At 47.4% G+C, this 25,116-nt stretch overlaps 1 protein-coding gene and 1 long non-coding RNA gene across 2 annotated transcripts in view; one reads left to right on the top strand and one right to left on the bottom strand.

The window, feature by feature from the left end:
- The window catches only part of NDFIP1 (Nedd4 family interacting protein 1), a 431,644-nt gene extending 425,447 nt beyond the window's left edge, over positions 1-6,197 (bottom strand). Inside the window, exon 1 of the mRNA XM_050794951.1 lies at positions 6,186-6,197. The gene's annotated coding sequence lies outside the window, so the exon portion shown is untranslated. The remainder of the gene's footprint in view (positions 1-6,185) is intronic.
- The window catches only part of LOC126957265 (uncharacterized), a 75,295-nt gene extending 54,328 nt beyond the window's left edge, over positions 1-20,967 (top strand). Inside the window, exon 3 of the long non-coding RNA XR_007726702.1 lies at positions 20,706-20,967. This is a non-coding gene — a long non-coding RNA (uncharacterized LOC126957265). The remainder of the gene's footprint in view (positions 1-20,705) is intronic.
- The last annotated feature ends 4,149 nt before the right edge of the window (positions 20,968-25,116 follow it).

The raw sequence follows: 25,116 nt of genomic DNA on the forward strand, positions 1-25,116 counted from the left end.
ATAAACCTGGGATGCCAATGCAAGTTCTCTGAATCCAGATCCTAAAATCTTTCTGCCTCATTCATTTGTTCATTTATTACATAAACAGTGAGCTTCCTCTTTATGCCAAATGTTAAGTTTTCTTCATGGCAATCTGAAACTAGGTGACATTGTACCCTATCTGTAGATTGGAAAATAGAGGTGAAGTGATTTGCCCATGATGGCACAGTAAATAAACAGAGGATGGAAGCAGATTGAACCCAGATTTTTTTTTTCTTTTTTTCTTTTTCTTCTGTGTTTGAGAGGGAGTCTTGCTCTGTTGCCCAGGCTGGAGTGCAGTGGCGTGATCTTGGCTCACTGCAAGCTCCGCCTCCCAGGTTCACGCCATTCTCCTGCCTCAGCCTCCTGAGTAGCTGGGACTACAGGCTCCCACCATCGTGCCCAACTAATTTTTTTGTATTTGTAGTAGAGACGGGGTTTCACCGTGTTAGCCAGGATGGTCTCGATCTCCTGACCTCGTGATCCTCCCGTCTCGGCCTCTCAAAGTGCTGGGATTACAGGCGTGAGCCACTGTGCCCAGCTGAAGTAGGATTATTATTAGGTACAGAGGGCTTGTGAGCCATAATGCGGACCAAGGGCCAGATGCTGGCTTGAGAGCCCAGAATTTACAGCTTTTTTTCCTAGCTGTGCCATGAACATAATATCTACAGTGACCAGTCATTCAATCAATAAGCATTGATTATTTGGGTGTGTAATGAGTGTTTATTATTATCATCAGTAAGCTGGTATAGCATAGAGCTCAGATTCTGGAGTCAGAGAAACACAGTTCACTCTTAGCTTGGCTACTAGATACTGGACTTTTCTTTTTTTTTAAGACAGTGTCTCACTCTGTCACCCAGGGTGGGGTGGTGCAGCAGCACAATCACAGCTCACTGCAGCCCGACCTCTCCAGCTCAGGTGATTTTCCTAGCTACTTGGGAGGCCTGACCTTGTGATCTGCCCGCCCCACTAAAGAAAAAAATTAGCGGGGTGTATGGCTGCACGCTTGTAGTCCCAGCTACTCGGGAGGCTGAGGCAGGCGCTTGAACCTAGGAGGTGGAGGTTGCCATGAGCCAAGATCACACCACTGCACTCCAGCCTGGTGACAGAGCAAGACTCCGTCTCAAAATAAAACAAAACAAAACAACAATAACAACAACAACAAAAAAAACCCTGCCCCTACTTCTTGAACAGTCACTGCATCTCAAGTCCTGTGTTAGGCTCCTTACATGCACTCACATAACCTGATATAATCCTCACATATGGCATAGGTATTATCTTCCCTATTTGAAGGATGTAGAAACCAAAGCTCAGAGAGATTCAGTCACTTGTCCCCAGCCACACAGCATATCAAAGAGATACTATTGTAAAAATGCTACCTCTTTCCTTGATCATGCAAACCATCTCGGCACAGCTGCTCCAGTCCCAGCACCCCACCATGATTGCCAGTGGGGATTATAAACATCATTTCCCTGGGAGTTTGGGAAGAGAGTAAAATTGTGGCACCAAGGGGCACTGCAGCTGAAAGTGGTCCCCAGTGCTTAGAGAGATACACAGATCCAGGGCTAAACTCTGTTGGGAGACAAGTAGAAACCGGGAGTCAGTGAGGAAGTAGCTGGGAGAGTAGCTGACTTCTGGGAATACAGTGCCCATTACTGGCTATGATCCCCCAACCCCACCCCTCCAGACCTGAGAACTGCCCAAGCCTCCTCTTGGAGGAGACATCCCTCCTCTTAATGAATGGCTGCAGTGCTACTTGGCCCCACTACTGCATCCCACATTGATGGATGAAAGTGCCTCTGCAAATTAGAGAAATAACTAATGTGCTATTCCTAGACCCTGCTGCCTACAGGTGATGGGGGTTTTTCTGGGTTAACTCAAGAACTGGAAGGAATAAGTCCTCTGAATAACAACCCAAAGCAGCAGTGGGGAGAGGCTCCCGGCCTGGTGGGGGTGGATTTACATTTCCTACAGGGTATTCTCAGTGTCACCTCTCATCACCATAATATTTACATCAAATGCAAAAGGCCTCCTCGGAATAGAGCCCTGAGGTTGTAAATGCCAAATCCAAGAATGTCAGTGAATGCAAAAGATCAGGTTCTTTGAGCAGCAGTCTCCCCCTGCCAGGCAATGCCTGCTGCAACCCTGGGGGCAGGCAGGGTGGGCTCCAGAGCCACCACGAACCTCACCCAAAATCAAGAAAGGCTGGGAACATGTAGGAAGCCCAAAGGCATACATCTCTGGTCCAGGAACACCAGGCAGCCTTGTCCCTTTCACTTGGCTTCACTCGAAGTCTAAGGAAATGTGTTCACACGTGTTCCCTGTGCTAGAAGGAGGCTAGGCCACCTCATGGTCAGAATGACAGCTGGACAGATGGGCTCTCTCTGATGAACCCCAGAGCCTCAGTGATCAGGCCTCAATGTGGTCTGCAGCCCATCAGCTGACTGCTCTACCCAGCCTGTCCTCCTTCCTCTCGCTGCCCCCTTGGGGCCTAGCGAAGCTTTTCTGAAGTCATTCATTCATCAAACATTTATTGAGCACTTATTAAGCACCAGGCCCTGGGAATACAATGGTGAACCAAAGAGACACAGTTCGTACCCTGAAGGAGCTCATGTTCTAGTGGGCAAAACAGATAATGAACAAGTGAACAGATAAATAACTTCAGATGCTGTTAAGTACTGTGAAGAAAATAAATTGGGATGAAGGGGTAGAGAGGGAAGGAGCGAGGCAGCTGTTGACTGGGCAGTCAGGGAAGGCCTTCTGGGAGGTGGAGTTTGACCTGAAGAATGAGAATAAGCCATTCTTTTTTTTTTTTTTTTTTTTGAGACGGAGTCTTGCTCTGTGGTCCAGGCTGGAGTGCAGTGGCCAGATCTCAGCTCACTGTAAGCTCCGCCTCCCGGGTTCACACCATTCTCCTGCCTCAGCCTCCCGAGTAGCTGGGACTACAGGCGCCTGCCACCTCGCCCGGCTAGTTTTTTGTATTTTTTAGTAGAGACGGGGTTTCACCGTGTTAGCCAGGATGGTCTTGATCTCCTGACCTCGTGATCCACCTGTTTAGGTCTCCCAAAGTGCTGGGATTACAGGCTTGAGCCACCGCGCCCGGCCCCGAGAATAAGCCACTCTATAAAGATTTGGAGGAAGAAGGTTCCAAGCAGGCAGATCAGCAAGTGCAAGAGCTTTAAGAAGAGAATGAGCACATGTGCTAGAGGAGCATAAAAAGGCCTGGTGCTGGGGCAGAGTGAGAAATGAGGTGGCAGAGAGGGGCATGGTCTTGCTGGCCATGTAAAAGAAGATAATTTCTCACTAAAAGCACTGGGAAGCCATGAGAGTGATTTGGGCAGAGGATGGCACTATCTGATTTACATTTTAATTTTGCTCAGATAATAAAAATCTTGGTCTAGTTCTGGCTTCACAAGTTACTCAGTGCAAGATCTTGAGCCAGTTGCTGCATTTCATTAAACCTCAGGTTCCTTAAGAACTTCTTGGGGTGTCAGAAGAACATGAGTTAACTTGCGTGTCTAGCTCAGAGCCCAGCATCGATAGCTGCACAATCAATGTCCCACTTTGTCTCTCTCCCTCTGCCTTTCCTCTGAGCCCTAGCCTCTCCCCAGTTGTCATGCACTAAGTACACTCCAGGGCCTAGCTGGGATCTCAGAGTGGAAGGAAGGGGATTCATCCACAGGTGTCAGGACCAGCTGAGGTAGGCCCAGTGTTCCCATCACCAGTGCCCAAGTATTTCAGGAACCACTCCTCAGGGTCGCAGATCAGACCCTGCATGGGTACACCGAGGGGCTGTATGCTGCCAGGGAAGTGACCAGGATGTCTGGGCCCATTTGCATGCAGACACTATGCATTTCCCTGTATTTCCACGCCATTTGCTACACCAAAATGGCAGGCCCAGCATGCAGGGGAAAGGTTATCACTGCTACCTGAGGTCATGCTCCTTTACACTCACCTGTACTTTGCATGCAACCTTTGATCCCATAAGTTGCCTGGGGGAGAACTGGGAGAAAAGGGAAGCTGGAGGGAGCCAATAAGGAAGGCAGTTTGGAGACTAAGCCAGGGCTGAGAGCAGGCAGGGTGACCCTTACTTCTCCTGGGACCTGGGCCCACACTGCTGGCTCCAAAGTGAGGAAGAGGTGGCTGCCTAAGAGAGAATCCCTCCAGCAGCTGCCTGGGTAGCCACATATCCACTTGCCTGGCCTCAGGGGACAAGGCACTTCTCCTACCTCCCTCCCAGCACTGGGACCCACAGAAAGGATCTGATGAGGTTAATTAATTGCTTGTAAAAAGTTATTTGGAAGGAAAAGAGCCATCATGTCTGGGAGCCAGAGGATGGCAGCAGCAAAGTCCTATCATTTAAGACAGGGGTGCAAAGGGCAGGGCTATGATGGTGTCAGGCAAGGAAGGGAGTGGGACAGCAGAAGGAAGGGACATGGGACAAGTCTCAGAGAATAGCCTCAGGGAAGCCTCTGATCCCAGAATGTTTGGGGAGCCCACAGGGGGAGAGAGTTTGGTTGAACAAGGGTGGTAAGGCCCAGGCTGTCTCATCCCAGTGCCTGAGATAAGAGGAAAGAGAAACACAACCCGAGCTGGGGACTCTTCCTCCCCTTCCTCACCGGGATGCTCTTCTTCTTCCTTCCCACTGGATGAGTCTGAAGCCAAGGGCTCCCCCAGCAAGCCTCCCCTAACCACCACCCACCCTGACCTCTGGAAAATCCTCTCTTTTCATCCTTTTGGGGCTCAGTATCCCCTCACTGAGTCTCCCATGTGAGAGACCCTCCTTCACATCCTGTCTCTCAAAAATTCCTGTAGCCCTGACAAGGCCCCCAACTACATCCTGGACTTTATATGTCGGTTCACTGTACTCAGCATCTCCACCATAGCCAAAGGCATTGAAATAGGGCAGGCTGGAAACAGGCAGAGAAAGCTGGTGCTGCAGGAACCCAGAGGTGCTAACCAAGGTCCTGAACAGTCTCAATTCCTTCTACAGAGGAACTTCATAATGCTCCTCGTGCACCCTATGGCCCCATCCCCGCCCACACACCCACCCTGGCTCCACCTCCAAGGTTTCATCCTGAATGTGAACCATATAAGGGATGGGGATGATCAGGGAGCTGATCTCGATGAGCTCCTTCAGGTTACAAGCCAGCCTTCCCTACAAAGCTGCAGCCTCTGCCCCTCCCTTTTTGTCCTTAACACTGGCTCTGTCTGTTCTACCAGCCTTGTCAAGGACAGCCCCTACAATCTGACCACACAGCAGCTGGTAGGGCCCGGGGCTGCACTTGACATCCTGATCCAACCATATTCTCAGAGAGGAAACAGGTTGGGAGTTCCGCATGCTTGCACACACCTGCACATATCATGCACACGCTCACACTCTCAATGTCAGCCTAGACTAGAGAAGTAGTTCTTAGATTTCCTGGGTCATGGACTATCTGGCTGTGATCTCCTCGGAAAAAAAGATGCGTATGTACCCAACTCTTTGCACATCCCATCAGGAGGGCCTGGGATGGGGTGGCCCTTTCTGATTCCTGCCCTCCACTGTGAACCTTGCCCAGGGAGTGGGGCTCTGCCAAGATGTTCTCTGGGCAGATGCATTGAGTTTGGGGCACTCCCCAGGAACAGTGCCAGTGGGGCTGGGCTGAGGTGCAAGAGGAATCAGAACCATCTCCAAGGCCACCTCCAGCTGTCAAACACAAGGACTCAGTGGTTCTGTACCACACATGCCTCTTGCTAACCAGTGCAGTCAAGGCATCATCCACTCTGCTTTGATCTTCTTGAATCAAGACAGATGAGCTCTGAGCTCCTGGTATCTACCTGAGTCATTGCACAGTCTGACCAAGTTTTTGCCATTTACAGTGAGCACTAACCACATAGATGAGGAAACAGGGCTCTGCCTGGCTTCAAATGTTCCTGTGACCAACCACAGACCAACTTCTTTGGGTTCAATGCACACACCTGTAGACTGTGCACATATATGCACTGACATGCAAGGCACACATACTCACAGGTCAGGACACACACACAAATTATGCAGAAGCATACAGAAACACATGAATCATAAAAGCAGGCTGAAACATGCAAAACTCCGAAAAGCACATGCATGTACAAACTTCACATACATGCAAACCATATGGACACACATACATGATCTAAAATGTAACCCCCCCCATTCCCACCCCCTAGGGAGTGTCCCAACCCCACTGAACTTTTCATTTCTCTCTGCCATGGCCTCTCACTGCCCCTCACCTTTGTGTAATCTGTTCCCTATGATGGAATCATTCTTCCCTTCTTTTCCTCACATGGTGGACTCCTAGTAAGCTTTTGTATGAGGTACCTGGGGTTGCCATAAAAAATTACTATGGCTGGGTGGCTTTAAAACAGCAGAAATTTATTCTCTCACACTTCTGGAGGCCAGAAGTCTGAAATCAAGGTGTCAGCAGGATTGGTTACTTCCTGGAGGCTCAGAGAAAAAATCTGTTCCATGTCTCTCTCTGAGTGCCAGAAAGGTTCTTACCCTTGTCTGAGTGCACTAGGAGGGGCAAAAAGCAGTCAACTGTGGTCTCCCGCCCTCAAGAGCTTCCGGTGGCTGCAATCCTTGGTTTGTAGACACATCACCCCAATCTTGCCTCTGTGGTCACATAGCATTCTTCCTGTGTCTGTTTCTGTGTTCCCTCTTCTTAGAAGGACACCAGAGTCTTTCAATTAGGGTGCACACTAATCCAGTATGACTTCATCTTAACTTGATGACATCTGCAAAGACCCTATTTCTATATAAGGTCACACTGATAGGTACTGAGAGTTAGGACTTGAATATATTTTGGAGGGGGTGGGACACAATTTAACCCTCAACAGACTAAGTCTTAACCAACTTTTCCTTTCTGCGTGAGTTCTTCCCTGATCTGTCTCCCTAGACTGGTTAAAGTCAGGGTCCCTGGCATGTGCTGCCCCATCACGGCACTTAGCTCACTTATTATTATTGTCACTTCTTTAATGGTCTCTCTTCCCAGCTCTGAGGGGCTAGGGCAGTCCATTTCTTACTCACCATCGTATCCCCAGCACCTGGCACAGTGCCCAGCTGTGACAGGATCTCAATAAATGCTTGTTGAATTAATTAAACCATTTATTCACATAGTGCCATACATCAACCATAATTCACATGCATGAGCACAGATACCTTACATATGTGCACAAACATGTAAATCAAGGGTACACACAGACACAGGAAATCTATATACAGTGTACACACACATGCTAGGCCCTGAATACAGTTCAGCAGATTCCAGTTAGCCAAGCAGTCATGGATGAGTTCCAAGAAAGCCCAACCCGGCCGGGCGCGGTGGCTCAAGCCTGTAATCCCAGCACTTTGGGAGGCCGAGACGGGTGGATCACGAGGTCAGGAGATCGAGACCATCCTGGCTAACACGGTGAAACCCCGTCTCTACTAAAAAATACAAAAAACTAGCCGGGCGAGGTGGCGGGCGCCTGTAGTCCCAGCTACTCAGGAGGCTGAGGCAGGAGAATGGTGTAAACCCGGGAGGTGGAGCTTGCAGTGAGCTGAGATCCGGCCACTGCACCCCAGCCTGGGCGACAGAGCAAGACTCCGTCTCAAAAAAAAAAAAAAAAAAAAAAAAAGAAAGCCCAACCCTTCTGTAAGTGCACTGGGAGAGGCAAAAAGGGGTCAGCTGTGGTCTCCTGCCCTCAAGGGAATGATGGGCTAATTGGAAAAACAAGACTAATATATGATGAGAGATACCACAGAATTTGGTTATATTCTGTGAGCTGTGAAGGCTCAGAGGAAGGAGCTCTTGTAGGCTGGAGTAGTCCAGAGAGGCTCCCTGGGGGAGGTGAGAGTTGAGATCAGCCTTCCTGTGTGGGCAGGATTTGGACAGAGAGAAGAGAGAGGGAAGAAGCGGAGAGAAAAGGAGAGGCATGAAATCAACATGTACAGCAAAGGCCCAGGGGCCAGTTCATGGGACCAGTCTGATGGAAGGAACCCATGCTAGCAGCTGTGTAAGGAAGGGAGATCTAGATGACAGAGGCCCCCCGTGCAAGTTGGAGGTTCTCCAGCTTGTCACAACACCAGTTAGTCCAGGCTCTTCCTGCTAGGTGTGGGGTGCTATTTCTCCAGAGCTTAGTGACCCCGGCTTCAAAGGGCTGGGGGGAAGGCAGGAACGTGCTGACTGTGTATCTCAAGCCGTGGGAGCACGGGGCAGGCCCTGGCAGGACTCCTCCTCCCCAGGAAGCCCCGAGTGGCAGCAGCACCTGCTAGAAAGGCAGAGTCAAGCCCAGTGACTCCCTGCCTAGGAGAGGTATGTGACAGGCTTACAGAAAGCTTCAGGGACACTTTTGTTGGCAAAGCAGCTCCTGTGAGCCCCCAGTGACAGGGTGGGTATGGGTGGCCATCAGGTGGAGAGAAAGCCTCTCCAAGTTCCTTCCCAACCCCAGAGTCCTGACACTAGCAGGTCCCTTAAGACAGGCCTTAGAGCTCCTGGCCTCTCATGACTCTAGCTCTCTGGCCTCAGAGCCCCAGTGGTGACAATGCCCAGCTAAAGCACTGAGATGAGCTGGGGGAAGTGACAAGAGTCCTGCCTGTGAAGTATTTTGCAACATTTAAGAGCAGGAGCTCTGGATATTTGGATTCAAATCCCAGCTCCATGCCATTCTTGTTTGTTCTTGGGCAAGTAGCAACCACTCTGAGCTTGCATTTCCTCATCTGTAAAATGGGGATAAATGTAGCTCTTTCCATCAAGGTTATGACACTTGAGTGACTCTTACTAACTATTCAGGAAACGGGAGCTTTATGTGTTTGTCTAAATGCTCCGATTCCATCTGCATTAATATTAGTGGCTGGTGTGCAGTCAGAGCCCAGGACATCCGATCTCAACTCAAAAGTCAAACAGGAAAACCTCACAGGTTGCCCAGACTGCAGAAGGACGCCTTAGTGTATGGGCATCTAAGCACCTTTCTCAGGTCCTACCTCAGAGCACAGCAACGTCCCCTGCCCCTCTCCCATGCCTCCCACAGCCCAGGAGACCTGAAGTAGACAAAGTAGTGAAAGCTGATGAGGTATCAGTTTCATGGCCACAGCATGCCCTGCCCAACTGGGCCTGAGCCTCTTTCTGAGTGGGGTGTATCCTGGGGCTTTAGCCTAAGCTCAGATAAGGCAAAGAAGTAGAGAGAAGAGGCTTAGAAAGGAAGAGGGGGCAGCAGTACCTGCCTCTCATAAGAGATGCTTTGGAGACGCTGAGTTTCTTTTTTTCAATACAGAAAGAAATGATCATTTGTCACCTAGGTTTAGGAATCCTGCACCAACAGAGAAGGGCTGAGCCTGGGGCCTGGGAAGCCAATATAGGGCCTCTATCACCCTTCAGGCCTCTGCCTGACCTTGAAATGGTCCAGGTCCTAGGGATTTGGGGCCAGGAAGTAGTGGTTGCCATGGGAACTTGGAGAAGCCCCCAGGAAGAGAATGGAGACTGCAAGGAAGAGAAGAGGGGCCAGAGGTTAGAAAAGAGAAAATTTGGCTTGGGCCAGGGCCTTCCTACTGTGGATACCACCTCCCCGTCCCTTCATGCACTGCTCAGAAAGGCCCCAGTTGTGAGTAGGGGAGAGATAGGCAGTAAGTTCTGTGTTTGAAAGGTGAAGTGATGTTCTTGAATCTATAGTGATGGGGTTCTGGAAAACCAGTCCCTGGGGGCACCTGGGTGAGTCACTGAAGAAGATCTGGGCAACCAGGTAGAGCTGGAGCCAGGCAAGGGGTGATATTCCCCAGCTTCTGGACATCTATAGCTATTGGCTCTACAAACAACACGGGAGACAGCCCTCCTGCAAGAAGCAGGAGCAAGATGAGTGGTCCAGCCCAAGTGAGCACTGGAAATGTGAGAATGGATGATTACCCCTGCTGGAGGACTGACCGGCCAAGCAGGCTCAATGGAGAGGGAAGGACAAGAAGAAGCCCACAACTGGACAAAAAGGACAGATGGAGGGGACAACACGAAGGGGGCCAGAGGACAAGGGAGAGGAGTTAAGGGAACAGTCAGACAAGAAAGATTTAGGGCAGGTGGCCACAGGCCATTCCCCAGGCCACAGGGACTGAGGGATCTCTCACCCACATCCATCCGGAAGGCCAAAGGCAGCCTCATAAAGGGGTGACAAGGCTTTCCTGGCAGTCCCCTTCTCAGCTTTTCCTGAGGACTCAGTCTGCTAATTTCATACCATTTATTCAAACTTACCCATGGCCAGCCACAAATCCTAGATTATTGGGGAATCGGAGGCCAACTTTCTGGGCTTGCTTTAAGGTAAAGTAAGGCACTCACAACCCTAGATAGCCAAGCTCCTAGAAGAATTTGTCCTAGAGCCCAGGAATGTCAGAGCCCACTCTCGACCTTCTCCTCCTCTCTCAACAACCAGTCCCCGATTTCCCAGCCAAGACACAGTGGGATATGCGGGGGTGGGGTGGAGGCAGTCCTAGATGTCTTTTTCTCTTCTTCCTCTTTGGCCCCAGAGAGCTCTGTCCTCCAGGTTGCTGGGCCCCAGGGAGCCTCTGTGAAACCCCATTTCCTCTCCATTCAATGACAAAGTCCCTCCCCTCAGACTCTCTGACTTCTGTCCCACATCCTGAGCATTTCTAGGCCAGAACCTCCAGCCACCAGGATCATAGAAGCCTGTCGGCCCTGCAGCTCCAAGCAGGCAGAAACGCTAATTGATGTTAACAGAGACCAGGCCAGAAACTCACAAAAGATCCCCTCTTCCTGACCAGAGCCAGGCCTGGGGCGCAGCCAGGCTGCTGGTTTCTGCTGTCTGCTAGTGGGGGGAGGGGATGACGTGGGGGAGAGGGCACAAGAGTGGGGCGACCCTCTAGGGCTCCCCTCACCTGAGCCTCCTATACACTCAACAAGAGGCTGGCTTTTCTTGCGGCCCCTTAAAACAACTCCTCAGGTAGAGCAGAGCACCTTAAGAATTTGCCTCCTCAAAGCCTGCCGTATATGCTTATTTTAATCTAATCTCGCTTGGAACAGAAAGCTCTGAAATCAGACTGCCTGTGTTGATATCCCAGTATCACACCTTAACATGTGCGAACTTGGACCAAAAATGGTGCCTCTATTTTCCTGTCTGTGAAAAGGGCATAATACTACCTACCTCACTGGGTTGTTGGGAAGATTAAATGCTATCCAGAAAAAGCTCCTAGCATAGTTCCCAGCATGTAGTAAGCACCCACTCAATGAATGGTAATTGTAGTTCTATGACTATGATTATTATTTCTTGGGCTCAGTTCCCTTTGTCGTGGGAAGTTCCTGTTCCAAGACTTCGACACTGAACATAAAGAATGGAATAGAGCAGGCACCCCAGAGAGGTTTGTTGAATAGACAAAAGGAAGGGAGATAGGGAAGAAGAAGTGGGGGAGGAGGGGAGGAAGTAGAGGGGGAGGAAGGGAGGGAGGAAAGTGGATGCATTTACCAGAGGTAAAACCACTCTTATAAGTAGACCCCTGTTCAACACTCCATCGAATAGACCTCTGTCATTGCCTATAATTTTACCAATGTTGACTAATTCCTTTGAGTAAAGCACTGCCCTCTTCCAATTGGATCCCTTTAAAATGCAAACAATCACACTTTAGTTTGAATGAATTATAAGACTGACTGAGAAGAGATGGTTTGAAAGCACTAGAGCCTCTGTGGGCAAAATGGGAATTTTGACATGGAAAGTGCCAAAGGAATGGAACAATTTTACAGGAGGCTGGCTCTAAGAAAATTGAGTGCAGGGCACTGCGATTTCCCTTAGTAACAGTTCAGATGTGGCTGAACCTCATATTCAAAAATGTCTTTCCTTGTCTCTGTCCCAAATCCCTCATGCTGTGGATTATAGGACAAAATGATCATCTATTTGTCCACATAATGGGCCCAGCACAGAAGGTATGACTGTATTTGTTCCTGGAGATTTCTTTTTCTCATGGCAGGAACTATCCATATGCAATCTCAATCCTAAAGTGATTTTCATTTGCTGGGGAAATTTGAAGACTATCTCTTGCCAGTCCAAGGTTAAACACAGAGGGAAATCTAAATGCAATTTTCCTGTTTGAGAAGCAGTTACAATACTTTTAAGCAATTGAAGCTTCAAAATTTCAAATGCAATGTGCAGTTAGGCCTCAACTACAGGAACTATAGATTTTTCAAAGTTTACAAAACAGTGGAATATCTCAGTGGCTTCTCCCTGAGTGCTGAGTCTTTGACTGTTTCATAAATGAAGATGTTCTGGGAGACTTGGTGCAGTTTTATTGGTGTTCGGCTTTTGGCTGGGGCCTTTTAAAGCCAATGTTACATGGGGAAAACGGAAGAGGAAAGACGTTATAACAAAGTGTCAGAGCAATAACACATTTTTAATAGCATTATTTATCAGCATTTATTGGTGTTTAGAGTTAACAAACACTCTGGTCCATCCCCAATGAGCGTCTGCAGTAAATTTAAAGAACTTATCTTGCCTTTGGCACAGTGAAGATGACCCAACTAGGATCCTTGTGTCATTTTACACAGATGGTCATGGGCAGAGACCAACTTTTGAAGACTGGGGCTGACAGCATACAGATACCCTTAGCCAGTTCTCATATTTTCCCTAATCCATTTTCATGGCTGGAGAGCCCAGTTGCTATGGTCTAAATGTTTGTTTCTCTTCAAAATTCATAAGTGGAAAACCTAATCACCATTGTGATGATATTAGAGGTAGGGCCTTTGGGGGCGATTAGATCATGAAGATTAGTGCCCTTATAAAAGAGTCCTCTTGGCCAGGCACAGTGGCTTATACCTGTAATACCAGCACTTTGGGAGGCTGAGGCAGGAGGATTGCTTGAGCCCAGGAATTCAAGGCCAGCCTGGGCAACATAGCAAGACCCTATGATATAGTTTGGATATGGATCCCCACCACAAATCTCACGTTGAATTGTAATCACCAGTATTGGAAGTGGGCCCTGGTAGGAGTTGATTGGATCATGGGGGTGTATTTCTCATGAATGATCTAGCACCATCCCCTTCTTGGTGCTGTTCTCATGATAGTGAGTTGTCATGAGATCTGGTTGTTTAAAAGTGTATGGCACCTCCCTGCCTCTTTCTCTCCTGCTTTTGCTCTGGCCATATGATGTGCCTGCTCCCCCTTTACCTTCTGCCATGACTGTAAGTTTCCTGAGGCTCCCCTAGAGGTTGAGCAAATTCCAGCATCATGCTTCCGGTACAGCCTGCAGAAACATGAGCCAATTAAACCTATTTCCTTTATTAATTATCCAGTCTCATCACCTGAGGTCAGGAGTTCGAGACCAGCCTGGACAACATGGTGAAACCCCGTCTCTACTAAAAATAAAAAAAAAAAAAAAAATTAGCCAGGTGTGTTGGCGGGCACCTGTAATCCCAGCTACTCGGGAGGCTGAGGCAGAAGAATTGCTTGAACCCGGGAGGTGGAGGTTGCAGTGAGCCGAAATCGCGCCATTGCACTCCAGCCTGGGTGACAAGAGTAAGACTCTGTCTCAAAAAAAAAAAAAAAGAGAAAAAATTATCCAGTCTCAACTATTTTTTTATAGCAATGCAAAAATGGCCTAATACAGAAAATCGGTACTGAGGAGTGGGGGCATTGCTACAAAGATACATGAAAATGCGGAAGCAGCCTGTAATCCCAGAACTTTGGGAGGCCAAGGTACACAGATCACTTGAGGTCAGTACATCGAGACCAGTCTGGCCAACACGGTGAAACTCTTCTCTACTAAAAATACAAAAATTAGCTGGGCATGGTGGTGCATGCCTGTAGTCCCAGCTACTTGGGAGGCTGAGGCACAAGAATCGCCTCCGGGAGGCAAAGGTTGCAGTGAGTTGAGATCACACCTCTGCATTCCAGCCTGGGAGACAGAGTGAGACTGTCTCAAAAAAAAAAAAAAAAAAAAAAAAAAATGTGGAAGTAACTTTGGAACTGGGTAACAGTTGGAAGAGTTTGGAGGCCTCAGAAGAAGACACGAAGATGAGGGAAAGTTTAGAACTTCTTAGAGACTGGTTAAATGGTTGTGACCAAAATGCTGATAGTGATATGAACAATGAAGGTCAGGCTGACAAGGTCTCAGATGGAAATGAGAAACTTAGTAGGAACTGGAGCAAAGGTCACGCATGTTATGACTTAGCAAAGAGCTTGGCTGGACTGTGTCCATTCCCTAAGGATATGTGGAGTTTGACCTTGAGAGTGATGACTTGGGGGCTGGGCATGATGGCTCACGCCTATAATCCCAGCGTTTTGGGAAGCGGAGGTGGGTGGACTGCTTGAGCTCAGGAGTTCAAGACCAGCCTGGGCAACATGACAAAAACCGATTTTTACAAAAAATACAAAAATTAGCTGGGAGTGGTGGCGTATGCCTATAGTCCCAGCTACTCAGGAGTGCGAGGTGGGAGGATCACTTGAGCCTGGGAGGTGGAGGCTATAGTGAGCTGGGATCACACTACTGAACTCCAGCCTAGGCAACAGAACCAGACCACACCTCAAAGAGAGAGAGAGAGAAAGAGGATGTGATGACCTAGGGGATCTGGAGAAATTTATTTATTTGTTTATTTATTTGTTTGTTTGTTTATTTTTTGAGACCAAGTTTTGCTGTTGTTGCCCAGGCTGGAGTGCAATGGCACGATCTCAGCTCACCGCAACCTCCACCTCCCAGGTTCAAGCAATTCTCCTGCGCCAGCCTCCCAAGTAGCTGGGATTACAGGCATGTGCCACCACACCCAGCTAATTTTGTATTTTTAGTAGAGACGGGGTTTCTCCATGTTGGTCAGGCTGGTCTCGAACTCCCAACCTCAGGTGATCTGCCCACCTCAGCCTCCCAAAGTGCTGGGATTACAGGTGTAAGCCACTGCCACCAGCTGAGAAAGAAATTTCTAAACAGCAAGGTGTTCAACAAGTGGCATGGCTGCTTCTAACAGTCTATGCTTAGATGTGGGAACAAAGGAATGCCTTGAACTTGGAACTTACATTTAAAAGGGAAGCAGAGCATAAAAGTTTGGAAAATTTGAAGCCTGGCCATGTGACAGAGAAATAAAAGTTTTTTTTTTTTTTGGTTTGTTTGTTTTTGAGAGAGGAATTCAAGGAGTCTGTGGAGCAACCACTTACTAGAGAGATTGCTCAACTAAAAAAACCAAAAAAACAAAAAAAAAAGAGCCACAGGCTAACAGACAAGACAATGGCGGAAAGGCCTTGAAGGCATTTCAGAGACCTTCCTGGCAGCGGGTCCCATCACAGGCCCTGAGGTCTAGGAGGGAAGAATGGTTTCATGGGCCAGACTCAGGACCCCACTCCCCTGCACAGTCTCAGGACACTGGCTACTCAGGTCCAGCCTCTGCTCAAACGGGGCCAAGTACAGTTCGGTCTGCAGCTCCAGAGGGTGCAGGCCTTAAGTTTTGGCAGCTTCCGTGCAGTGTGAAGCCTGCAGGTGCACTGTATGCAAGAGTTGAGGCTTGGGAGCCTCCGCCTAGATTTCAGAGGATGCATGAGAAAGCTTGGGTGCCCAGGCAGAAGCTTGCTGCAAGGGCCTCTTTGAGAACTTCTGCTAGGGCGGTGTGGAGGGGAAATGAGGGTTTGGAACCCACACACAGAGTCCCCACTAGGCCACTGCCTAATGGAACTGTGAAAAGAGAGCCACCATCCTTCAAACCCCAGAATTGTAAATCTACTGACAGCTTGTACCCTGCACCTGGAAAAGCCACAGGTACTCAAGGCCAGCCTGTGAGAGCAGCCTTGGGGGCTGGACCCTGCAAAGCCACAGGGGCAGACCTGCCCAAGGCCTTGGGAGTCCAATTCTAACACCAGTATGCCCTGGATGTAAGATATGGAGTCAAAGGAGATTATTTTGAAGCTTTAAGATTTAATGACTGCCCTGCTGGAGTCTTGCATGGAGCCGATAGCCCCTTTCTTTTGGCTGATTTCTTCCTTTTGAAATGGGAATGTTTACTCAATGCTTGTACTCCCATTGTATCTCGGAAGTAACTAAACTGATTTTTATTTTACAGGCTCATAGGTAGAAGGGACTTGCCTTGTCTCAGATGAGGCTTTGAACTTTTGAGTTAATGCTGGAATGAGTTAAAACTTTGGGGAAGGCATAATTGTATTTTGAAACATGAGAAAGATATAAGATTTGGGAAGGGTCAGGGGTGGAATGATGTGGTTTGGTGATGTGTCTCTGCCCAAATTTCATGTTGAATTGCAATCCCCAATGTTGGAGGTGGGACCTGGTGGGAGGTGATTGGATCATAGGGGTGGATTTCTCATGAATGGTTTAGCACCATTCCCTTGGTGCTCTTCTCATGATAGTGAGTGAGTTCTCACGAGATCTGTTGCTTAAAAGGGTGTGGTACCTCCAACCCCAACTCTTGCTCCTGCTCTGGCCATGCAAAGTGCCTATTCCTCCTTTACCTTCTGCCATGATTGTAAGTTTCCTGAGGCCTTCACAGAGGCTGAGCAAATGCCAGCATCATGCTTCGTGTAAGGTCTGCAGAATCATGAGCCAATTAAACCTCTTTTCTTTATGAATTACCCAGTCTCAGGTATTTCTTTATGGCAATGAGATAATGGCCTTATACACCCTATCTCTTAAAAAAGCACACACACACACACACACACACACACAAAAAAAAAAAAAAAAAAAAAAAAAAAGAAAGAAAGAAAAAGGAGGCCCTGGAAAGCTGCTTTGCCACTTCCACCATGTGAGGACTAGTGATGAGGCACCATTCTGTGAACCACAAAGTAAACCCTCACCAGACACTGAGTCTGTTGGTGCCTTGATCTTGGACTTCCCAGCCTCCAGAATTGGGAGGAATAAGTTTCTGTTGTTTATAAGCCACCCAGCTTATGGCATTTTGTTATAGCCCCCAAACAGACTAAAACACTAGTCCACTTCCTGAATTACTCCCAGGCCTCAACATCAACACCACCCACTACAGCAAGTGGACAGAGGGCTCTGAAGATACGTGAATTATGCTGTCTACTCTGTCCACCAAGGCTACCAAACGCATAGCCACAGGTGACCCATCTCCATAGCCACAGCTGATTGGGCCATTATCTGGCACCTGAGAGATGAGTTGTGACCTGGTGAGAGGAAATAGATGAATTGGGCCAATCTAATGTTTTTCTAGGGAATCTAAGCAGGCAAGCATAAGGAGAATGAGGAGCTGACAGGGTGTGATGGCCATATGTTGTTTTTGCCTGCCTAGCACTCATTTCACATGTTTTTCTGGTGATAGCACCCCAATATTCCTTGGGGTACAGTCTAGAGTTTAGATGAGCTAGTCTCACCTAAGAGTTTAAGTGAGTTAGTCTCGCCCCAGATTCTGAAATAAGACCCTAATTCCCAGGCCTGGCCGAGTCAGTAGATTTCATCCCCTCACCACAATGATGGGCTCAAGATGGGGAAGTGAATTAATTAAGATATTGATCATGCTACTCTAACAAAGAGGCCCAAATAACAGGGCTAAAGCAAGATTAAAATTTAATTCTTTCTCATATAAAAGCTCAAGTAGATATAGTAGTTCTGCTCCACAAAAGTTCTCAGAATCCCAGGCTCCTTCTATTTTGTTGCTCTTCCCCCTCTGGGGGGGTGACATTTATCACCACCATGACCACATTTCAGCCAGCCAGAAGGCAATAAGAAGGAAGGGGAAGCACAACGATTTATTTTAGGGGAACAGCCCAAAAGTTGCACACATCATTTTCTCATGTATGATTAGCCAGAATTTAGTCCTAAAGCACAACTAGTTGCAAGAAAGGCCATCCTGCCAACTAAAATATTCTATCATATTGGAAGAAAAGGAGAACAGCTGTTGTCAGGCAACCAGGGGCCTCTGCCATAGCAACCATCCCATCAACAAGATGGGAAAGTCTGCCCAAAGATGGAGTTAACACAGTGGAAAGAAGAGATGAGAGATGGCAAGATTACCAAGGCCCAGAGACCCAGCCATGCTGAAGGCCAGCTCTACCTTTGATTTTTCATATATGAGCCAAAAAATTTCTTCTTTTCCCTTTTGCTTAAATTATTTTGCATTGGGTTTCTGGCACTTGACTCTGAAGAGTTCTGGCTAACTAATGGCAAGATCATAAGGTAAAAGGTCATAAGGGAGAAAGAGGGCAAAAGGACCGTAAAGGGGAAGCCAGATTCATGAGGAAATGGGAATCTCAAGATGGAAAAGCAGGCCAGGTGTGGTGGATCATGCCTGTAATCCCAGCACTTCGGGAGGCCAGTGCAGGCAGATCACCTGAGGCCAGGAGTTTGAGACCAGACTGGCCAACATTGCAAAACCCCATCCCTACTAAAAATACAAAAAATTAGCTGGGTGTGGTAGCTCACACCTGTAATCCCACCTACTTGGGAAACTGAGACAGGAGAATCACTTGAACATGGAAGGCAGAGGTTGCAGTGAGCCAAGATCACGCCACTGCACTCCAGCCTAGGTGACAGAGTAAGACTCTAGTCTACAAAAAAAAAAAAGAAAAAAAGAAAAAAAAAGAAATTAGTTGGGTGTGGTGGCACATTCCTGTAGTCCCACCTACTCAGGAGGGTGAGGAGGGAGAAGCATTTGAGCACAGGAGGCAGAGATTGCAGTGAGCTAAGGTCACACCACTGCACCCCAGCCTGGACAACACAGTAAGACCTCACTTCAAAAAAAAAAGGACACAAAGGCAAAAGCCACAATACATAGAAAATGGGTGGTGAGAGGAGAAGAGGCAGACACAGAGAGAAGCTAAATTAATTGAGCTACTACCTCTTCCTCCAAAGGTCCTTCCTGTAAGCCACTCTGAGGTTCAAATAATCTAGTTCAGTTACAATGTATATGGACAGTTGTGTTATTGGTCAAAATATTTGCTGTCCCTCCCTTGGGTGCCCTTTCTGAAAGTGGAATATGCTTCCCATTGATGACAGGCCTACCATGCGATTTGCTTTGGCCAATAAAATTTGAGGGAAAGCTTTAAGAATTGGTGTGCTCCTCTATTGGCCTGGGCTCCAGAGTGAAGAAAGCAGGAGAACAAAGCTGCAGCTGACCCACGACAGACATGTAATATAGGATAGAAATAAACATTTGTAATAAGCCTCAGAGACTTGGGGACTGTTTGTTACTGCAACATAATGTAACCTACACTGACTGATAATAGCATTTATATAACCTCTATTTATAGCAGTTCTTGCTCATCTTGTAGCCTGATTATTCATCTTTTCCTGGGTTTTCAGGCACATATTTCCTTACAGTCTTCCCTCACCTATTCTTATAACCAACAAGAAGTAAGCCTTAAACAATCTTCCTGATATATAATATTATTCTGGAGAGCTCTATCCATTAAGCCAGGAATTGTAGGACTGATGTTTCATGATCAAGTATCCCTTTTTACCAAGTCCCTTTCCAACTCCTAATCTCTAATACTTCCTGTAGCCTCAAGAGAACGTGGAATAAATAGATCTGATTATTATAAAACTGTGCAATTGCATGATTTAAAGTAATTTTATTTTACTGGATTTCGTGTTTATAAATTTTAAAGAATTTCTTTAAAACAAAATCAGAAATGGTTCATTTTATAGATGCTGACTTCTCAAACTTAAGGGAGTCATAGATTTGAGTACATACTGCACTAGTGATGATAATGATGATAGAGACACAAATTTATGCAGAACTTTTATATTTCCAAAACATATCACACATTTGCTTGCTTTAAATTCACAACAGCCTGCAAATATTATTCCCATTTTACATATATGGAGATTGGGGATGAGAAAGTTAAAGGAACTCTTTACAAATTATGGAGGTGGTACTGTATCTCCCAGCACCTTGCTCTCCTGCTGCTTTTCCTCCACCTGCTACATCTGTGATAGCAGGCACTTATAGGAAAGGGGGGCACCCACTCCCATGACAGAAGCTGGGGAGGGGTAGTCAGAGACATCCTTGAGTTGAAGAAATAAGTGAATACATGAATATATGACTAACTGAATGGATGCATGAATGGATGGGTGGATGACAGATAAATGGATGAGTGGATTGATGGGCAGATTAATGGATCTATGGTTGGGAGGATGATGAATGGGTGGATCTCTTTTGTATGGATGAATGGGTAGATGGATGGATGGGATTCCTGTGGTCTGAGAGAAAAGGCAGTGGTGTTCTCTCAGTGTCTACAAAATGTGTACAGACACTTATAACACTCTACCAGCCAGAATTCCTTATGCTTAGCCCATATCTTAACCCTGCCTGCCCAGGTATTTCAATCATCCTTCATCCTCAAGAAAATAGAATGTCTTTCAGCCACAAGGTTGTCTATTTCTCCAACTTACTAGCCATGTTTACTGTACCTCTCCCTGCCTCAGTTTCTTCACCCGTAAAATGGAGATGAAAATAGCATCTCCTTCATAGAGTTGGAATACATAATATATAGATAGATCATTTAGTAAAGGACCTAACATATCATAAATTCTCGATAAATAATAACTATCATCCTTATTATTCCCAAAAGTTCAGGATGGTTGCTTGTAAAAATCAAAGTGAGTCCCCACTCTCTAAGCATGCCATATTGTCATTATGGTCTTTAGCCCTTTTTCATTAGTGGTGGAATCTACAATGATACAATAACCTTTATTTTATTACACAGCCCTTGGAAATTGAGGGTTTCATCTGTGTCAATTAATTCCTTCGCAGCCCACGTTGGCAGTGACAATCAGAATGTCAAAATGTCTCAGAGGATTCCCAGGAAATCTGTGGCACTTCACAAAGAGGCTGCCCTGGGTGAGAGACCAGCCAGAGTGAATCATTAATACACTTCCCAGGAAGGGGGATTCTTCCGAAATGCTAATACAATCAACTGCAAGGCAAACTTCAAGCTTCTCGTTCAATGATCAGAGAGGAACTCCCAGAGCAAGGGTGCTCTCCACTGTGCAAGCTAAAGGCCCTACTTCCTCACCCAGCCTGTTCTAGGGAGGAGCAGCACATCCTCAGCACATTACAGCTACCCCGCGAGGGCTGCAGGTGTTGTGTGTCCCCACCAGCCAGGGCAGTGCCCTGACAGTCTCTGGTTGCCTGGACCCAGGTCTGCTCCAAGGAAGCAGCACATTTCTGGAGGAGGCTTAGCCAAGAAACCATTATGAAGTGAGAGAGGAGTTATTTGGATAAATGAGGAACTGCCCAACTCCTAGCATTTGTTCCTGGGACCCAGGCTGTAGCCTCTGTTCAAACCCTTGCCCCCGCACTCCACCTCCTAGCTGTGCGGCACTGCGTGCATTACTTATCTTTGCATGTCTTACTTTTCCCATTTGTAAAATGTATATAATAACAAAACCTACCTCCTAGGGTTGTGTGAGGATTTAATGATTTAATAAATAAAAAGCGCTTAGAACAATGCCTGGCACATGGAAAGCACGCATAAAATGTTCAGTATTATTATTCATTCTTTCATATATTCCTTCATTCATGCATTTATTAATCTTTCCACTCATCCACTGATTCCTGCACTCAGGCATGCCTACATCCAACATTCCTATCTGAACCCTTATTAACAGATGAAGTCATGTTAAAAATGAATAATAAATATCAAGGTTAGGTTTGAGAGATAAAGAGCTACCAAGGGTAGCCTGGGAAAGGTATCCTAAACCTCTGCTTTGTGCAGGCAACATGCTCAAAACCTCCAACCACATGCCTTTGCTCATGTGGTTTTGTCTCCTCAGATGCTTCTCTCCCACTTTTCCTGCCCCCTAAACCCAGAAAACCCTTACTTATCCTTCAAGGCCCAGTTCAAGGGTTATCTTCTAGGTGAAACATTTCCAACTCCCAGGCCTAACTATTCCCCATCTCCTTAATGAGTAAATGACTGATGGAATGAATACAGGCTCCCACAGCTCTGTGTTCATGTTGATGTTACAGCCTGAATTACCTTGGATTATGATTAATTGCTCAAGCTTCTCCTGCCTGGAACACTCCCCCTTAAGCAGGCTGCTTCTACTTATCTTTCAGGCCTTAGTTTAGACGTCACTTCTTCCAGGAAGCCTTCTTTGACTTACCAAATATAGTTTGGGGCCTCTCCTGCAAGTCCCAACAGCCCCTGCTCCTCCCCCATCACCACCCTGGCCATACTGTAAAGTCATTCCTGCCTTGCCTGACTGAGGCCCCTGTGGGACTCCATCCTCTGTGAGACCAGAGGCCAGGTTGGTCTTGCTTACCACGACATTCCCAGCACCCAGTCATGTCATGCACAGTGTCTACCATATGATTGGCACCTCCAGAGGGTTGTGCAGCATGCAACTCTGTATGGCAGCCCTGCCCTGGAAAGGTGCCTGACACCGAATAGGCAGACAGTAAGTATCTGGTGAATTTATAGATGGTGGCAAAGTTCAGAAACCCCCAGGTCCCTGTGTCAAGTGTCACTCTCATTGCCCCTCCAGGCCCCTCTGGGAGGAGCAAAAGTGTTGCAGGTTTTCTCCCTCCTTCTCCTTCAGGAGGTATTCTGTGTTTGGGAAGCTCTCAGCACCTTGAGGTAAGTGGGGTGTCAATAACGGATGGCGTGGAATAGGGTGGTGTAAAGGGAGATCAGTGTCCTGAGCCTGAAAATAAGGAAGCCGTTACTCTCACCTAAATAACAGAAAACTGAGTGCTTCCAGCAGATCACATAGGCTCTGCCCCTGGCCTCCCTCCAGCTCTGACAGAAGACACCTGAAGCTCCTCCTTCTCAAAACATTTAGGTGTCCCAGGACTGAACCCTCAGAAGGCAGAAAAGGGGAGTGGTTAAGACAGAGCAAGCCACATTTCTAATTTCAGCCTCACCTCGTTGTTAGCTGTGTGGCTTTAGGCAGATTGCTCAGCCTTTCTGAGCTTCATTCCCTCATCTGTTTAAGGATAATACTTCACAGGGAGGTATGAAGATTAAAAAACAACACATATAATATACCTGGCACACAGTAAATATTCCAGGAATGTTTGCTATTATTATTATTTAACATCTTTTCAGATTCAGATGGGAGCTCAGAACAGATGTGTAATATGGCTTTGATCCTTCCACACCTCAATCTATCTCCTCATTGAGGCCCAGAGTAAAAGAGGGATTTGTCAGAACTACATCTGGCATAGAGACAGAACCTTCCAAAATGATGTTCTTCCCGCTGCATCATCAGTAAAATGTCACTGTTGAGTGAGAACTTACCTCATTTCTTCCCTTGGCATCTGAAGGCTACATACATGGTGTAGGACGAGCCTGGACTCTGGATTGAAATTCTGCATATGTTTGGCACTTTCCAGCTGTGTGACTTTGGGTGAGTTGCTTAACCTCTCTGAGCTTCACTGTCCTCATCTATAAGATGAGAAGAATCATAATACTTCCTCCCTTAAAGTGAAGAATCGATAAGATGATCAGGAAGTACAAGGATCTCACTTAGTACACTAAGTAACTGGCTCAGAGTAACAGACTAATAATTGTTCACTACTATTATTTTATTAGCAAGTCTTAGGGTGTATGGCTGTTGGGGAATAGAGAAATTTAAATTATGTCCTTGACTGAGGCTTCTATTCTTCCTGGAAGTCCAGGCTTTGGTGCTCCCAGTATGGGAATAGCCCCATTCCCATCTCAGGCCTGAGGACTTCCCCTCTCCCCATGTTGGGATTCCTCCCCATCCCCCACCACGTTGCACCTCCTACCCCTCCCAGGCAAGCTGTGGCCTGCCTCGTCCTTCTTGGTGTCTATCACCAGGAAACACACTCTTTCTCCCACATTCTGGGGCCTGTGAGCTACAGTTCTTGTCAATACCAGAGGAACCCAGGCTCTTGCAAGCTGGGCTGGCTGCAGGAGCTTGCTCTGTCTCCTGTAGGCAGAAGAAACCTGCTTTCAGTATTGGATGTCAACGCGTGGCCTCTGTGTGTTTTGCTCTACCTGTCTGCAGCCAGAGATGGTGGCTGATCATTGGGAATGTCCAAGTGGCCTGGGTTTTGTTCCCAAGTTGGCATCACCTGCCCTGAGTCCAGTGTCATCCAGAGAGCAGTTTATCCTCCTAGGTCCCAGAACAGCCAGGAAAGCATGGGGGCCTCTGTGCTCTGTCATACCTGGGAGGCAGTATCCCACAAGAAGGGACTGGGGGATTGCAGAACAGAGAACACCTGGTCCCACCCCTGGTCCTCACACCTCCCACCAGCTTCTCTTCCAGCAGCAGATCTAGGGGCCCCCACCTCCAGGTGCCCAGAGGCCTGCGAAGTTGTCGAAACCACTGAACCTGACATGTATAACTGCAGGAGACGCCAGCCGTCTCCTCCAGATGCGGGCTAAAAATATAGAGGAGCAAGGGGCCTTGGTAATGGAGACTTTAAGAGCCTGTGACATGCAGCAACGGCTGCGCGGCCACTAATGAGCTCCAAGCTGATCGATGCCCGCGCCTCAAGTGAGTGTGTGGGCTGGGAGCAGGGATGGGGGTGTCACTCAGCATTTGTCCATCCTAGCTGAGAAATCTGGAATGTTGGTGTGGGCCAGGAGCTTGGAGACCAGCTTAAATGACCCTTTGACGTTCAGATGGAGAGACTGAGGCCAAGTGACAGGAAGTGGGAAGGCACATCAGAAAGAGGTTGCGGCCTCAAGGGACTCCAGCCCGACCTCTGCAGTAGGCTTCCTGCCCTGTTCCCAGCTCTGCGCTTCAGAGCCCAGCGCAGAACCTGCATGTGGAGACCCTGGCAAATGTGTGATAATTGACCGAATGAACGAATGAATGAATGAGAGTGAGCGAGTGAGTGACTCAATAAACATCTTCCTCACTGCAGCATGGCTCCCCAGTGATGGGGACCGTGATTTCACCATCCTATTGCTCTAGGAGTACCTGGCCCAGAGTAAGCACTCAAAAACTGCTTGCTGCATGAGTGAGCACTTAATCTGCTTCTTGATCTACCCGCTGCCTGAGTGTGGAGACAAGGAAGCCTGTAAAAATTGTGCCTGAGGTCTCTTTTCAGTGGTCCTACCACTCAAAAATGGTAGAATTCTACCTACCAGAGAGAATGAAAAACAACACAGCTGACATTTATTAAGCACTCAGCAGCCACAGTATTAAGAACTGTTCACAAAATATCTCATTTAGTCCTCACATCA

This window comes from Macaca thibetana, chromosome 6, assembly GCF_024542745.1.
Source record: "Macaca thibetana thibetana isolate TM-01 chromosome 6, ASM2454274v1, whole genome shotgun sequence".
NCBI lineage: Eukaryota > Metazoa > Chordata > Mammalia > Primates > Cercopithecidae > Macaca > Macaca thibetana.